Raw genomic sequence first — 17,597 nt, forward strand, 5'->3', positions numbered from 1 at the left:
TTTTTTTAATGTTTCAGGTGTAAGCCATTGCCAGTCTTCATTTTTATTTAAACCACCCCCCAAATCTTTTGTAGAAATTGACCACGCAATATTTTCCCTTGCCAGCATTCTATTCTTGTTTTCATTAAATTATTTCAATAATCATGTTTTACTTCCTGTGTGTTCAGTAACGTCCAATTTTTAACTTGCAACTTCCAATTTTTGACTTCTTTTATATAATCAGTCAGTGCATACTTTTTTGCTTCAGCAGTTTGTTTGACCTGAAGTAAACCTCTGCTTCCATTTCTGCAGGCAGAAATACTCTATCAATATCACTGGGGATGTAGTGCATAGTAAATAGTCATCAGTTTTCCTGTTTTTGGTCCAAACTATTCTGTTTAGCTTGTGTTCAGTTAATAATTCCAGCAGTGAATCATATCACAGATATGGCCCGGGTACTCATGTTTCCACCATTCAGATTTGCCTTCAGCAAGTTTCTCTTTACGCACATTCCTTACTAATCACATTTCAAACTTACCCATGCTTGGATAAGTTACACTTTTACACAACTGTAAAATGTCAGATACCTGTAGGCTTCAACCTGAATTATTATTATTGATTTTTACAGATGAAACATTAGGATTTATCCTTCCAATGTTTAGATTATCATCTTAATAAATTCCACATGGTGTGATGAGCCATGATCTTTCCAGTGAGCTGTATTCATGTGAGTTGTATTCCAATGCAAAACCAGTTTTGGAATGACTGTTTTAATACATGTTGCACTGAGCAACATTAAAATGCTGCAGTTATAGAATGGCAATCACAAGGGGGCATTGTCATCCCTCAATAACTCTGGTGAAAATTTGTTGAATCCTACGCCCAACTGGTGACAGTGCCAATTACAGGAGGGACAGGTGACTTTTTAAATGTGTGATATGACCTGAGCTGACTTTCCTGGGAAAACTGAAGTGGGGACAACAGATATTTGTGAATTGCTTTGGCCCATCAAATGCAACAAAAGTCATTTCTCAGCTCAGAGAAATCCACTTTTCAGGTTCTCTCAAAACTCCACTCAAATCAAGACTGTTATTTTGCAATTGCCCTGTAATTCTTTCTAGATGAAGAGATACAAAAGTTTGCATGCTGTTCTGTATACCCACAATTGGTCTAATATATTGATTTGGTTAGTTGGACAAGCGATCCCCATGATTTTATGAAGAAGTCAGCCTATATATTTGAAAATGGTAGAGCAAATCAAACCCTGGAGAAATCTGTCAAGGCTCTTGTTCTGACAAGAAGCCTCTTTGTTAGACCCCCTCATCTAATCTTTTCGAGCAATGATCAGCATCAGAGCCAAGGGGAAACCAACATCTCCCAACAGAGGTGTCCATAAGGTAGGTGTGATATAAAATGGGCAGAGCTTTGATTGCACCATCACAGTTACTATTTTGACTTTGTTGTTGTTGTTATTGCAGTACCATCCCCAACTTTGCCTTTTCCCTCTAGGTCTGTGATGGGCTAGCTTAGGTTTCCAAATTGCACCTATCTCTTTGATTTTCTGCAGCTGCTGGAATTTGGCCTTCAAGGACCCACGGAGTTGTCTCCCCCTCCAATATTTGGTAAGAGTTGGTGCACTTTGCATTCGGCCAAGAGTACAAGCCAAGAAGCAGCAAGGGTGAGAAGACCGTGCAATGGAGGGTAGTTTGCTCTTTCTTTCTCTCCTCCAAATTGGAGTTGGATCAGCAGAAGACTGAGATCACACAAGGGTTGTCAAAGTTGACACTAACGCTGGCTGGACAAAACTCTGGGGCAGATGAAAACTTCCGGATGAGAACATTAATTGGGACCTAGGTCTTCCCAGGAGGAACAGATCTACCACATTCACCTTCCTGATATCCTGCGCAGGTATGTGAGACCCCACCCAGCTTTGCAAACTCCTTCAACCACCTCCGCTCCCTTGTCAATCTAGTCTTCCTTTCTCCAGGTGTGCTTCCCCTTGGGAATGGCTGGTTGGCTAGCAGCTTTGGGGATGGGGCAGCGGAGGAAGGTTGGACCTGCACCTCCGGTCCCCGATCTCCCAAAACGGGCCTTATGTGAAGGAGCCTCCGTGGTTTCCCAGCCCCCTCCTCCCCGCGAGCCTAGGAGGGGGTCGAGGAGGGAGCGGGAGGAGGAGAAGGAGCAACAGGCGCAGAGCAGAGGCGGTGACGGCGGGCAGATGCTTCTGGTCCCCGGCCTCGTCACTGCACGCGTCTTCCAAGGAGAGGCGCCTGATTCGGGCGAGAAGCTGCGAGGGCTCGATAAAGTTGTGGCCGCTATCGGGACGTCGCAGGCAGCAAGAGCCCAGCAAAGGAGGAGCTGCGGCGGGGAAGCGAGCGAGCGAGCGGGCACATCTCCAAACCCAGCCGGGAAGGAGGGACGGAGAACAACCCAGAGGGCGTGGAGACCCGGGCTCCCCTCCAACCGTGCTGGAAGCCTCTTGTGCGCTCGGTGGCGTCGCTGTCCAGGAGGACGGAAAAGCTGCTCGCCTCCCGGGTGCCGCTTCTGGAGATGTAGCAAAGGTAGGAGGTGGAGGGGAGAGGAGCTTCGGAGGAAAGGTGAAGCGGAGCATTTGGGGAGGGGAGGGGACGGGAGGGCGGAGTTTAAGCCTTCCGAAGCCGGTGCCTTACCTGTGTGTGTGTGTGTGTGTGTGTGTGTGTGTGTGTGTGTGTGTGTTGAATTGACCCAGGTCAGGAGAAACTGGCGCAGGATCCCAGACTTTTAGATTTACGGACATGTTTGGAGGAGAGAGAGAAGAGTCCGGTTGGCTTATAGAGACAACCCTAACTCTGCTTTAAGACTGCTTTCTCCCCTGGGGGTGGGGAGGGAGGACTCCACATTTCAGCATCTCAATGGGATCCTCTGAGCTAGCCATAGGGTCTAACCAGAAAAGACACATGTCATAAATTAAGAGTTTCTTGCTAAATGAAAATCCATCAAGAATAAAGGTAAAGTGGGGGAGGGGTGGAAAACTCCGTGTTTCATTGGGGGGGGGGGAAATTGCCCACATAGAAATGCCGTTATAGTAATTTATAGTGAGGCTACGTTTGGAAACTCTATACAGTTCTGGTCACCACATGTCAGACATGATGCTATAGATGGGGAAGGATGCCAACAAAGCCAATTAGAAGGATGCTGGGTGATTAGACTGGCTCCCCTTCAAAAAGATTAAAAGGGCTGGCTTTTTAGAACAGCTCAGATGGAAAAGAAGGAAGGGAAGCTATTTAGCAGCCTATGAAAGGGTGCTTGGGTGATATGGAAAATGTTTCCAGAGCCAAGTTCTCCTTCCTGTGTGAGAACTTGGAGCATCACTAGACACTCAGGGCTAAGAGCAAAAAAGAAGGAATTCTTTGTACAACCTAAATTAAACTGTGAAATTTGCTATAATCAGATGTGGGTATAGATATTAACTTAGGTGGTTTTAAAAGAGAAGAGAAACATTCATGGAAAACAGGCAAGGAATGGCTAGTAGACGTAACAATTGTTCAATGCCTATAAATGATGAGCACTGTGTCTAATACGGGTTAGTAAGAAGGAGCAAAAATGGGAAGAGGCCCATGGCCCATCTTCTTCTGGTCTGTACTTGGTTGGAAACTAAGCAATATCAAATGTTGGACTTTCCTATGTTCTTTGTATTCTTCTTATATTTTTACATTCTGGGTCACTTGGAAAATATACACTTGGAACAACAAAAACTCCATTTCTCTGCTTTTACTGCTCAGGCCTCAAACACAAATGTCCAACAAATACAGTGAGCTAAACTCTTCCATAAACTCATTTCCAAGTAAATATGCCTGAGACCACATGCCTTTCCATTCATACTAAGCTTGAAGGTATATTGACCTGAGGGAGTTGCAGTGGGATGTGATGAAAACCACAGAAAAATCATTATTAGGAACATGCTTAAAATAGACTGTTGGGTGATGTTTATTTTGCTTCCTGTCAGGAATCTTTATTATTCACCCCTTTAAAAGATGAGAAACCAAAGTAATTAAAGATGTGATCCAGTGGCAAACCAGTGCATTTCTATGCCAAAGTATTTTCCACAAGTATTTGTTGTTAGGTAAATAGAATTGCAGCAGCAATACAGAATAAGGACATTAATGGTAGTTCCAACATTATGTTTAATCACAATTGTGTTAACTATGACTTGTGGAAAATACTACATGTCAGAAACAAAAGAACATGTCCACACATGAAGGGCCAAATATGCACATGAATCTTCTTAACTAACTGGATTGGGGTATTTATATATCTATCAAATTTATAGGCTGCCTATCTTGCATCAAGGTTAGATAAGGGTCAACAAAATTCAAGAAGAGGTTGGAGTTAATTTGCTTATGGCTGCATAGAGATTCTAGACTGATCCCTCTTTTAATTCCAACCCCACATTTTGACATCCCTTCTACACTAAGTTGCTTAGCTTCACATAACATGCTAAGCCAAAACAACATCAGACTTACCCTGGATTTGGTTTCTTCAAACCCAGACTAGATTAAATTAGAGTTGAAAAGTTCGTGGTTTGGCATTGTCATAATATGTTGTGTGAAATAGGCTATTCATTTGGTTGGGTAAAACATTTTATATAAACATCAGGATTTTGCAGGGTGAAACCTAACAGGCAAGATGGCAGGTGTGTCATTGTTATCAAAGCCTTTGTGGGCATGGCTTGGATTGCAACATTACGCCTTCCATCTTTTCAGTTTTGATTCCTCCCTACAATCATCTCTGTATGTAAACACAGCAGTTGTGTGCTGGGTTTGTGGGAGAGTGTTGTTATGGTTTAGTGATACTGAATAGGCTTAGCTAATGCAACTATGGAAATATGCAGAGATTTCAGTTGAAGAACCAGCCCCCAATGGCAGATCAGGGATATACCATTCTGTTATTTTTAGCTAATACACCACATGGAAATTGTCAGGCTTGCTGGCAAAATGTGGCAATTTTTTTCAGACAGCCAGCTCAATTCAGGATGGTTTGACTAGTTTTTAGGCCTGAATTCAGCTTAAGGCCCTTTGACGTACAACATGCTTGGCTAGATGTAAGTATTCATTGTGCATCAAAAAGAAGTCACAAAAACAGCTGATTCACCAGGGGTGGGATTCTACCAGTTTGCACCTATTCGCTAGAACCATTTGTTAACATTCTAAGCAGTTTGGAGAACCAATTGTTAGAAGAAATTACTGGCCTAATCCTGTAAGGAAGGCAGGAAGAAAACATTCTGGTGTTGCTTGCAGAAATTGCTTCTCCATTAACCCTTATTACATTCTTAGCGGGACTAGACTTCCTGTCTCAGGAACGTCTCGGGAGTTGTTTTTTTTTCCCTTCTTTGCTGGTACTTTGCTTGTGCGTGGTGACCATTCAAAATTACAATGACACTGAAAAAAGTGACTTATGACTATTTTTCATACTTACAACTGTTGCAGCATCCCCACAGTCATGAGAAGCCAGGCGAGGAGATGCGTGCCTCGATGTGAGTGAGGTTGAGTTGGCCACACCCAGCCAATAACATGACCACCAAGCCACATCCACCCAGTCACATGACCACCAAGCCACACCCACCAACTAAGCCATGCCCACAGAACCAGTTGTTAAAAAAAATTGAATCCCACCCCTATGCTTCACTTCTGTCAACATGAAATTGTAATTCTGTCTATACACTGGCTTAATTCCAGCACTTGCCCCCCTTTATTTTAATGGACTTTTCCTGATGTCCTTCTTTGCCTTATATGCCTGTTGATTGTTATTATAACTAATATCTTTGCCCTGAGAAACTCTGACTCTCAGTTCCTATAGAAATCTAACGCAGTTTCATCCTAGAATGTAGATCTGTTTAATGTAATGAAATGTCTGTGTTGAAACAAAATGCATGGCACACTAATAAAGAAATTATAGACTGAAACATGCACACACACACACACACAGAGTCGTGTGTGTGTGTGTGCACTCGTGCATGCACACACACAAACACACACGCATACGGTTTCCTCAACTTAGTGCTCTCCAGATGTGTAAGACTAATTGCCAAAATTTCCCAACCAACAGCTGGCTGGGGGATTATGACAATTGAAATTGAACACAATGGCTGGGTTTGCACAAAGACTGGGAAATCTATTTTTCAAGTATATTATGGAAACTCAGCCATTGTCTTAGCTGTTGAATGAACCAAGCTATGACTTTAAGTGCTAATATGACTTTTTTTTTTTCAATTTGGGCCTAGCATCTTACTTTGTTTTGTTCTCCTGCGGCTAGAGGTGTGTATATTGTATTGTGTGAATTCAGTCACTTGGAATGAACAATGTTGAAATATATAGTCTATATCTTTTCACACTCCTCCCACCTGAACGATTGCAGTCATGGGAGTGTGGTTGGTGGAAATACTTGGAGAGACTGTAGGAAGCCCTGGTAGGTCACACGGAGGGTTTTTGAACATTGTATGCAAGAAGAAGGAAGCCAACCCAGAGAATAGCATAAGTAAATATGGAGATACCTCCATAGCGGTATGTTTCAGAATGATTTTTCTGAGGGAGAAACAACTCCTAGAAGAGAAGAAGTGAGCTTTCAGGGGAGAAAGACAACTTGCAAAGGCAGATAGATGCTTTTCCTGGGGTGGGGACAGAAGAGATTTAGCCTGAACCTATTGTCTCTACTAAACAGGGAAGCTGTAGAAAAAGGGAAAAGAAAGGAATTTTCTCAGCACAGCAATAGTGCCCAGTTGGCACTGTATGTTATAATAGGAACAATTCACTGTATGAGTTAAACTGCCATTCCTTAGGAGATCCAGGATTTAGCCTTGTCTTTTATTTAAGGAGAGAGTCCCTTGTTTAGTATTAATTTCAGCTGTATAGCAAGGACAGTTTATTCTGAGAAATGAAGTTAGTAGCTAGTAATCCCAAATGCTTATTCATCTTAAATGTGTTAGTCTTTAGGGTGTTATATGACTCCCTGTTGTTAAAAAAAACAGAACTCTTTTATCAGTTTCTTGCCTGCTCTTACATTTAGCTTGGATTTCTTGGGATGATGACTCTACCAAGCTTCAGTCCTTTAGTCTAATTTTCTTCTAGCTACAAACCACAAAGAGGTTAGTACCTGGGTCTTCAACATGGCATCTGCTAACATGTCCCTTGGCTCCTGCCAGTTGCCTGCCCTGCTTAATTTTATTTATGTTTGATTCTTAGAAGCAAAAATGGGAGGCGAACATGTTGCAAAGCAAAGCATCCGTGAGAGTTAATTCTTACCCGGTCAGTGAAGAACGGTGGCATGGCAAATCTCATCCCTATGAAAACAAGGACACACGGAGATGGGTGTCCCAAGGATGGGGCAAAGAAATCTGGCAGGAAGGAAAATGACTTGGAAGAAGAAGGTGGGGGGGGGGGTCTCCTTCTATATAGGACTTTCCTGGAATTGCTACATAGCAGTTATGGCTGTGTGTTTTCTGTGTTATTATCAACAATTCTTGGATTTCTTGAAAATTTGAATAAGTGGCTAATTTCTGTTTATGGGATAGTGTCTGACTCTTCCAACCAAGATGCATTTTGAGGAATGGGCTGCCATTCAGATAGGCATCTATGGGGTTGCTGGGTATGGAATAGTAAGATAACATGCACCATTGTGTTATGATGCAAACAAAAATAATTTGTGCATGCATTGAAGGTTAACATATACATAGATGGAGGGTTTGCCTTGTAACATCGTTGTATTTCCTTAGCAATTTTCTGTTGTTGTGGCTAGCTATCAACAAAAACCTAGAAGGCATTGTTTGAAAATAAAAGGGTGAGTGACTGAAGGTTAGTACTTTGGTTGCCTTCTTGGGCATGACTGTTTTATGGTTGGCTACATCTTGCATGGCAACCATTTTGTGAAAGTACTTATAACTCTCCAAAAACATCAACTGCTTCAGAAAGGTTGGAGAACCTTAATGAAACAATTACTGTAGAACTATTAGATTATAATTTACCTCGATTCCTGATCACATCTTTGCTATGTCCCATTTTCAGCACCACAGTTCAGAGAATTTGGAATAGGCCAAGGGGAGAGTAATGAAGATGATTTTGGGAGGCAGAGGATAAAGAATGATCTATCAAGAACTATGGAAGCTACTAGAGATGGTTAATCTTGGGAAATGATGACTGAAAATTCACTTAGCTATCAGAAAGTGTACATTATAGAAGGTCAAGCTATGTTTTTCCTCCTTACAGAAAACAAAATATCAAATAATGGATTCAGCTTCCAAATTTATGTTAGAATAAAACTTCCTAACAATAAGAACAGTTTAACGATGGAACCAATTATCCAGTGAGATAATGGTCCAAAGGTTAAATTACCCAACTGCATTTTTTAATTTGTATTTCTTCACTGAGCAGAGCATTGGACTTGGGGGCATGAATAGGCTTTTCTAATTCTATGTCATCTGTTTCTGTTTTAGTGACATAGCTGTAAACTAAAAAAACAATAAATTACCCTCAAGTCGAACGACAGCCTAGAATTCTGTGGCTCTATGATTTTCTCTCTCAGTCCAGCTCTGATTTGTTGCAGAGAGGAAACCATAGAGGCAAAATATAGCAATGTACATTCCAGTAAGTTTGCTCTTCCAAAGTGGAGAGGAGCTTGAGAGAGTAGTGTGATCAGCCATCCCTCGTTACGACGGAAAAAGAGAACCTGCTGCATCATTTCGATCAGCATGGATCAAAATTTCACTGGGGCTCATCACAGAGTAACATGGTGTTGGATGTTCCGCTGTGGACTTTGATGCTTGTTCAGATACTTTGGACTCTCAGTTTTTGTTCTTTTACATTACTAAATTGGGGAGCACATTAATAGAGAGAGGGCTGCATACACCCCCATGATTAATTAAAGGATGGCTACTGGTGAGTTGTGGTGGTGTCTGGATGACAGCATGAATTCAGAATGGAGATTGAGTTCAAGCAAAGAGAAGCTGTTAATGCTTGCCATAATTAACTCATTGCTAGAATGATTCTTATTCTTGACACAGAATCTGAGGGAATGCCCTGTGATCTCACCTTGTTGTGGAGGAAAATTGGAAATTTAAAGAGTTCCTAGATTTAGTCACCCATTATTATTTGGAACCTTTTCTTCAGATCTAGGTGAACCTACTTGCGCTTGACTTTACCATTCACAACTAACTAGACTGCTTTTTGAATCTTGCCTTGATGATAGAAGAGAGCCCTCTAGAACACATTAAGCTGGCCAAAGAGCTTGGTTGACAGAGTCCTACTGAGAATATCTGTGTATTGTAGCTACTGTAGACTGAATTGTTTCAGGTCTTTTTTTTTCTCAGCCCACAAAGTTCATTCCTCTCTGCACTGATGATGTTACCCAGTTTAGTAATGCAATGTCTGCAAAAAAAAAAAAAAAAAAACCCGTGTAGAAAACAACAAGGGCCCAAAGTATACAGTGCTGTCATGATGTATGCAACTGTCTTTCAGCATCTTGCTACTGCTTCTTACCCTTCTAGTATTTGCTGTCTAATGTCCATACAAGATTCTTATGGCGATTTTTTAAAAAAAATATGTTCATTTTTTTTAAAAATAGTTGAATGTATCATCATCACAATACACAGAATCGATATAGTTGTAATTGTATAGTGAAAAAACATTACATACTTTATAGTGATGAAAATAAATTAAATGGAACTGGGAAGGAAGGAAGAGGAAGGAAAGGGAAGGGAAAGAAAGTCAAGTCAAGTCAATTAAAGTCAAGTCTAAGACTGCCCATGTAGAAACACATGGGTTTCTATAGTGGTGCTGGGATAGGAAAATCCCTACCAGGAGATGAATCTGACATGAGTCTTCTTTGTACCTAACTCTTTTCCCAGGCTATCACCATAGCTTTTTCCTCTGTGCTCATTGCACCAGCTAGACATAAAGCAGGCGTAGATAGAATAAGGCTCAGATAAAGGAGATATACAACAGCCAGGACTTAAAGACATAAGATCAAAAATAAGAAGAGTGTGATTTCCATTGTTTATGGAAATCATACCCCAAAGGGAACTGAGCTCTTATCCTGTCTTCTCACCATTCCTGAACCTTTGACACAAATATTCCAGGTGAAACTGTTCAGTTCTACAGCTATTTATTTTCCTGTTTACACCTATTAAACAGAGGATTTATTTTTCTGTTTAACATAATTATTAGAATCTCAGGCTCTATTACATATGGAAGAAGTTGGCAGTCTTCTCAAGCACAAAATACTATTTGTATCAGATCACCCCATAGATAATTTAAAAATGTTTTTAGTTTTTCAAGAAACAAAATCATCCTTGTGGTCTGAGGTGAGCTCATATGAGACTATTGTAATGATAATACGACATGACAAGATATTTATTTATTTGACTGATCGATCGATTCACACCCTCTTTCCAATCCAAAAGTGTTGCTATGTAGACAACTCCTAATATTAAACAAGTTTTAGAAGAATGATTCAGGATATCAGATATAAAGAATTAGGATAACATCTGTGCAGGAGAAAAAATTAGATTGGGATCTAATAGCTTCTTAGAAACATGGTCTTCAAAGCATGTTTCTTTTAATTTTTATGAACCTTTAAATGTTTTTTTTTTCTAGCCTCTATTTAGCCCCTTGTGAGCTATACTGATGGGATGACTTACATAGACAAGCACATATCTATTGTCGAATGACAGAAGAGCTTAAATTAGAAAAAGGAAACACTTTTGTTGTGAGGTTAAGTAATTCAGAAGAGCTACCCTGTAATCCAGAAACATACTAGTAAATCCTGATCTATTTCTGCCAACTTTGTATTTATCTCAGACACAAACTTCTGCAGTACGGGGTAAACTTATATGCATTAATTACAAGCTGTTTATATTATTGTTACTTTTTAGCATTATATAACTATTTACTTTAAAATATTTATGAGGTCCTGGATCAGAGTTCAGCTACATTTTATTGGGGAAACTTTCCCCTGCTTCCTGTCTTAAAATAACACTTTTGATAAACCTGCATAAGTAAACATTGAATCAGTCATATAAAACTGTATCATCTCAGGGAAAAAATAAAGCCTAAACTGAATGCTTTAGTGAGATGTGTGAATTTAGTTTCAGTGTATTATTGCAAACAGATTATTCATGTGCTGTTAAGATGCTAACCGTTGCCTTGTTGCTTTCTTATAACATGCCTTTATATGTATAACCTAGACCGGGCGGCGTAAATGCTCAAAGGAACATTTATAATTTTTGTTTTCTAAGGAACAGAGTGAGCAAATAATGAAAACATAAAAACAAACAAGCCAGAGGGAATGTACTAAATCTTTAAAATACAAATCCTGAATAAGTATTGCAATGGAGAATAAAAGAATGTATAACATATTAGTAACACACACACATATACACAGTATATCAACCTACCTACCTACCTATCTACCTACATACATACAAACATGGCAGATGGACCAAGGCAGACATAGATTGGATTCCACTTGATAAAAAGCATCCATGAAAGAGACTTAAAGCAAGACGGATCGATGACATCAGCAAGTATTGTGGGCTCAATTGGAAAAAGAAAGCTTAGGATCATATTAGTTGGAATCATGCAGAAGAGGCCTTCATCCTGTAGTAGATAGACAATTGTCAGGGCTGGGCTTCAGAAATTTCAGCAACTGGTTTTCTGCCTGGTTATTGGGTGGGCATGGCCATTGTGGCCATGGCCTAGTTGGACTCTTGCACCATGGTCAGGGGAGGGCATTTTCACCCTCCCTGGGCTCCAGAGGCTTTTGTCGAGCCTCAGGGAGGGCAAAAACGACCTCCCCAGGCTCTGAAGGACTTCTGGAGGCTGGAAAAAGGCCCATTTCCAGCCTTCCTGAACTTGTGGGAGGCTCATTCTTCACCCTCCCCAGGCTCTGGAGGCTTTCCTTGAACCTCCAGAGGGTGAAAACGGCCTCCCCAGGGTCCAGAGGCCTTCTGGAGGCCAGAAACAGGCCCGTTTCTGGCCTTCCGGAGCTTCTGGGAGGCCCATTTTTCACCCTCCCCAAGCCTCTATGTGGGCCCTGTACTTATCTCACATCCAAAATGGGACTCCTGGGAGGGATGGGATGAGGTAGGCAGGGCCAGCCAGGGGTGGGGGGTGGATTTACTGGTTCACTGAACCAGTAATTAAAAATGATAAAATTAGATACTGGTTCACCCGAACTGGGGAGAACCAGTAGCAGCCCACCTCTGACAATGGCTAAAATGATGATGATGATGATGATACATACATACGCCAAAGAAGAATCCAATAAGAAAAAAACAAATCTTCTTAGGCATACATGTGGAGAAAAAATGGGTTGGGCTTCAGTAGCACAGTTGTGGTCACCATTTTGACTTTTTAAACTCCACCTGGTAGGTTCTTGCTTCTATTTCAATGACAGGAATCATGGAGAGTGAAAAACGTAGTTTGCCTAACCAGTTCCAAAAAAGACAGATGGCAATATAATATTTCAATGGTCCAATGTGTCATTTGTTTATTTCTTTTAATGAAATAACACAAACACTAAACTATCAACATTTCTTTGGGTTTCTGTAGTAATGGAGTCCTGCATTGGGCCCTGGGTTGGACTAGGATCCATTCTATTCTTTGGTGAGAAATATTTGTACAATCTCCTCTTGCGATGTTCTGTCTGGGAAGTCTCCCTGAATGGATTGGCAACATTTCTGGTGAAAATCAAGATTGCCTGTTGGAAACCAACCTCAATTTTAATTAAGCCATGGTCTGAATCTTATCCTCAGTTTTATTCACATGAGAAATAATACCTCCTATTTTTGCTTCCGATTTCTTTTTTCAGTCTTATCATTGTTCTGCTGCTACAAAATTTGTATAAATGTTGTAGAAAAACAGAGGAGAATTGCTTCATTTGTTAGTTGCGTGACTCTTGGAAAACTTCCATTCCTCAGTTTTACTAATAGAAAATGTCTATTTCTATGTAGAATAGAATAGAATAGAATAGAATAGAATAGAATAGAATAGAATAGAATAGAATAGAATAGAATAGAATAGAATAATTTATTGACCAAGTGTGGTTGGACACAAGGAATTTGTCTTGGTGTAAATACTCTCAGTATACATAAAAGAAAAGATACATTTGTTAAGAATCAAGAATCATAATGTACAACACTTAATGATAGTCATAGGGTACAATCAGCAATCAAATCATATTAGGAAACAATCAATATAAATTGTAAGGATACAAGCGACAAAATTACAGTCCTACAATCACAAGTGGGTGGGGATGGGTGATAAGGAGTGATGAGAACATTAACAGTAGTGCAGACTTTGTAGTAGCTGAACAGTGTTGATGGAATTATTTGTTTAGCAGAGTGATGGCTTTCAAGAAAAAACTGTTCTTGTGTCTAGTTGCTCCGGTGTGCAGTGCTCTATAGAGTCGTTTTGAGGGAAGGAGTTGAAACAGTTTATGTCCAGATGTGAGGGGTCTGTAAATATTTCTATGTAGGTAGTGAATACAAATATTTGTGGCCATCATGATAATAATACAGTATATAGATGAACAGACCATGGTTTGTTGCAATATGTAAACAGCTCAATGTGTGAACCCAGTAGGTCATAGTAGGAGAAATTTTCCTCCAATTGCAACAGAAATTTGCTGTGCATCGTTAGGATATTTTTAATGCACCCGAGGAACCGGGCATTTCCTTTTCCTTTTTATAGGATTTTGATGGATGGATGTGCCGGAACAGAATTTGAGATGTGAGCTTTGGGTATAGTAAACTCTGCTTCTCACAATCACCTTCTAGAATGTTGGACATTTGTTTAGCCAGTTCTCTAGTGGCTTGCACAGAGCAAAAAATCAGGATATGAAAACAATATATTTGAATATAATTACTCAGGAGTTTGCTGGGTAAATTCCATATAAGAAAGGCTGGAAAAAGATCTTCATCATGCATGTCTGCAGTATCTGATTAATGTATTACAGACGTGACTTTAGCAAAAATTTGACAGGAAGTAGATTCGCAGAATGTCAGACAATTATTTGGCCTAGTCTGAACTTTGGAATGAAAAGTGTATAATATTTTCTGAAGAAAGAACTTTTAAATAAGAGATGCAAATCCTATCTTTTAATCTGTGTCTATAGATCGCATTGCACTCATGTCAGGGTCATCAAGGTGCTTCCGGGTTGAAAGGTTTAGCCGTTGATATTCCCATTGCCCAGGGCATACCAGTTGGGGGTTCCTTTCATGTCCCCAGCAGGAGCTGGAGCGAAGGACAGGAATTCGCCCTGTCCCACAGCAGTTCTTGGGTCTCTAACATGAACTTGCTGCTTGTCAAGCTAGCATCCTAACCACACAAGTCACAGTGCTCCTTTCTAGGGATAATGGACAATCTATTGGACATGTCGACTACCTTATCCCATTGGAATATCTAAACCCAACTGAGATAACACACAAGTTGGGAATTAGTTGATCTTCTCAAGAAGACAGTGTTGTACTCAGAGACTTTAGTACCAGAGTTAGGAAAATTCATTTTCTGATGTGCTGTTCGCTTCAAATACATTCCACTTGTCAATTAGTTTTCCACAAGCTGATTTTCTATTCTGGAAATTCTCAGGGTGGCTTTAAAGGCTTTACAGTCCTGATTTCTATGCAACAATGAAAAAGTAGTAGCAGAAATGTATTTTGGTCAGCCATTGAGACGTGACTTTGGCAAGGATCAGAAGTAACTACATTTTTGCTTTTCTGATGGAAATAATGAAGAAGGAGGATAGGAAGGGAACTGATGCCTTTTGAATTTTGGTACTGGAGAAGACTCCTGAGAAGACCATGGCCAGTTAAGAAAACCAAATTGATGGCTTATTGAACAAATCAACCCAGCATTCTCACTTGAAGCGCAAATGGCCAGGCTCAAAGTTATTCTACTCGGGAAACATTATGCAAAGACTCAGCTGTCTGGAAAAGATGAGAGGAAAGAGAAGAGGAAGACCAGCAGCAAGTTGGATGCATTCAGTTACAGTGACCATTGGGAGACCTTTCAGGAATGATGGCTAGGAACTAAAAATGATATGATTGCACAAAATCATATTATCACTAGAAATAAGAAAGAGAGAGCGAGTGAGCATGCACGCACGAGAGAGAGATTAGTTCTGGCCTTAGAACTCAAGATACATGCTTTCTAGTTTTTTAAACATTACATTCTGAAGAGAGAGAGAAAGAAGGTGACATCCCTCATGCTTCCCACTGCAACGGGATACAAGGATTGTTCTCCATCACTTTTGTTGTTGTTAGTTGCAAAGTCACATCCGACCGATCACAACCCAATGGACAATGTTCTTCCAGGCCTTCCTGTCCTCTACCATCCCCCAGAGTCCATTTAGGCTCCATTTAGGCCATTTAGGCTCCTTCCAGCCACCTCACTCCCTGCCGTCCCCTTCTTCTTCTTTTGCCCTCAATCGTTCCCAGCATTAGGCTCTTCTCCAGGGAGTCCTTCCTTCTCATTAGGTGGCCAAAGTATTTGAGTTTCATCTTCAGGATCTGGCCTTCTAAAGAGCAGTCAGGGTTGATCTCCTCTAGGACTAACCGGTTTGATTGCTTTGCATCACTTTAAATCCTTTCAAATCCTTTCATCTACATGCATTTTCTGTTTGTTACCCAGAGATGAGGAGTTACGGTATATAAACGTGATACACAGACAGATGATAGATAGATAGATAGATAGATAGATAGATAGATAGATAGATAGATAGATAGATAGATAGATAGATAGATAGATAGATAGATATAGTTGAGTTCTTAATGGTTGATCTCAGAAGCAAGGACAAAATATACAGAATTCTTCTTGAGAGAAGAAACTGGATTTCAGTTTATCCACCTAAAATAGTCACTTAGGACCAGCGATGTGCTCCTGATAAGGTGCCTGAATAGTTTGGATCCCTGGAGCCCAGCCCAGCCCCAAATCCAGCAAAATATACCTGGAAATTACTGAGTCAAAGTGGTGTGACCTCTTGTGCAAATTAGTGTCTCTGTGGTATGAAACAAAGTGGAGGCTAAGAATCACATGTTCATTAGGCATTGAATCTGAACCATAGCTGGTACCAGTGGGAAATGGATTGCTTCAAAATAATTCAAATTGGAAGCGTTTTATACATAAAGTGTAAGAAATCCTGAGCTTGTTCTGATTCTCGTAAAACTGGGAATAGCCGATGTCAGGAATCACTGCTGTTGCTGTCCCTGAAGGGCATTAATGCATTACGGGATTGCTTTGTGCTGAGAGCCAGGGGAAAATTGCAAGAGTTTTTTGTTTGTTTTACTTGTGAATGCCTCAGGGTCCAATACAACTCCTTCCATTCAACATCTGGAGGAAACTGATAGAGGAGATCATCAGTATGTGAATGGTACACAATTCTACAACTCTACTCTGGGTTGTGCAAGTTATATTGTCAATGTACTGAGCCACTATCTGGAGGCTGCTCAGATGTGGATGAGTTTTCTCAACCCTGGCAAGGCTGTTTCAGTGGGTCAGGGATACGGAGACATTTGAGATTGGTGCACAACTTGGGAGTCCTCCTGGACTCCCAGTTCCTGCTACTGCTTGATGAATTGATGGCAGCTGTGACCAGGAAGGTCTTTGCACAGGTTCAGCTGGTGCACCAGTTATTCCCCTTCCATAACTGGGAGGCTATTCAGATGATCACTGACTCACAACTCAACTCATAGTGGGACTTTTGCAAAGGGCCTGCCGTGGAAGACCATCTGGAAGCTAAGCTGGTTCAGCATGCAACAGTGTAAGCAGTTGTGATTGCTCAACAACAGGCTGTGCAGCCAGGGACAGAAAACAAAGATGGCTGCCACAGTGGTGTGATTGAGGCTCTGCCTGTTTTTCACGTACTGTATGTTGCATATAAAAAGAAGGATTTCAAAATTTGCTCTTTGAAAGAGGGAACAGACCAAAGAGAGTGTATTGGCAGTTAGTACATTTTGCATTTACAACCAACCAACCAACTTACGTACCTACCTATCTCATTCAGTAGGTGCAGTAAAGTATTTACGTAGGCCTCTCAGAAAGACAGGGATGATTGTTTGCTATTTGACAACCGCTTTAGTTTGGTTTGGGTGTTTTTTTTCTTCTTTTGCTAAGTATGTCAAGTAGTCAAGAAAAAGTCCAGGCTGCTTTTGCTCATTTCACCATCTAAGCTTTTCTGTCATTGTTTTACGCTCAAATGGTAACAATCACAACTGAATTGCTATGTTTGTACAAGCAACAGCATTAAAGTGGAAGTCTAACTATCTGAAACGTTTTTAAAATTTAAACATTCCCAAAGCTTGCTTTTTTAAAATACAAGAGACTCAAAAGAAACATTCATGCTGTTGTGAAGATGGCAATAGTGGATAAACTTCTTCCTGATCAAACACATCTGGATTGAACCTCTGTAGTTCACTTTCTCTTTTCACGGAAAGCAGTTATGATTTGCACCCTTCTATAACATTTGGCATCCTGGCTGTGAATCAGATGGCCAGATGTGTTACTACAGAAACAATCTAAATAGAAAAACACATTTTCCAATTCTCTGCTCTCCCCCAATGATGGTAATTAGAAAAATTGCATTTGTGTTTCAGA

The 17,597-nt window shown here is 40.6% G+C and overlaps 1 protein-coding gene across 2 annotated transcripts in view; it reads left to right on the forward strand.

Moving 5' to 3' along the window:
* The first annotated feature begins 2,310 nt into the window (after positions 1-2,310).
* The window catches only part of RIPOR3 (RIPOR family member 3), a 118,243-nt gene continuing 102,956 nt past the window's right edge, over positions 2,311-17,597 (forward strand). For both annotated transcript variants that reach the window (XR_015742690.1, XM_087929002.1), the window contains exon 1: positions 2,311-2,540. The gene's annotated coding sequence lies outside the window, so the exon portion shown is untranslated. The remainder of the gene's footprint in view (positions 2,541-17,597) is intronic.

The sequence above is a fragment of the Pseudonaja textilis genome, chromosome 3 (genome assembly GCF_049901715.1).
Source record: "Pseudonaja textilis isolate UNSWEBS1 chromosome 3, rPseTex1.2, whole genome shotgun sequence".
Classification (NCBI taxonomy): Eukaryota; Metazoa; Chordata; class Lepidosauria; order Squamata; family Elapidae; genus Pseudonaja; species Pseudonaja textilis.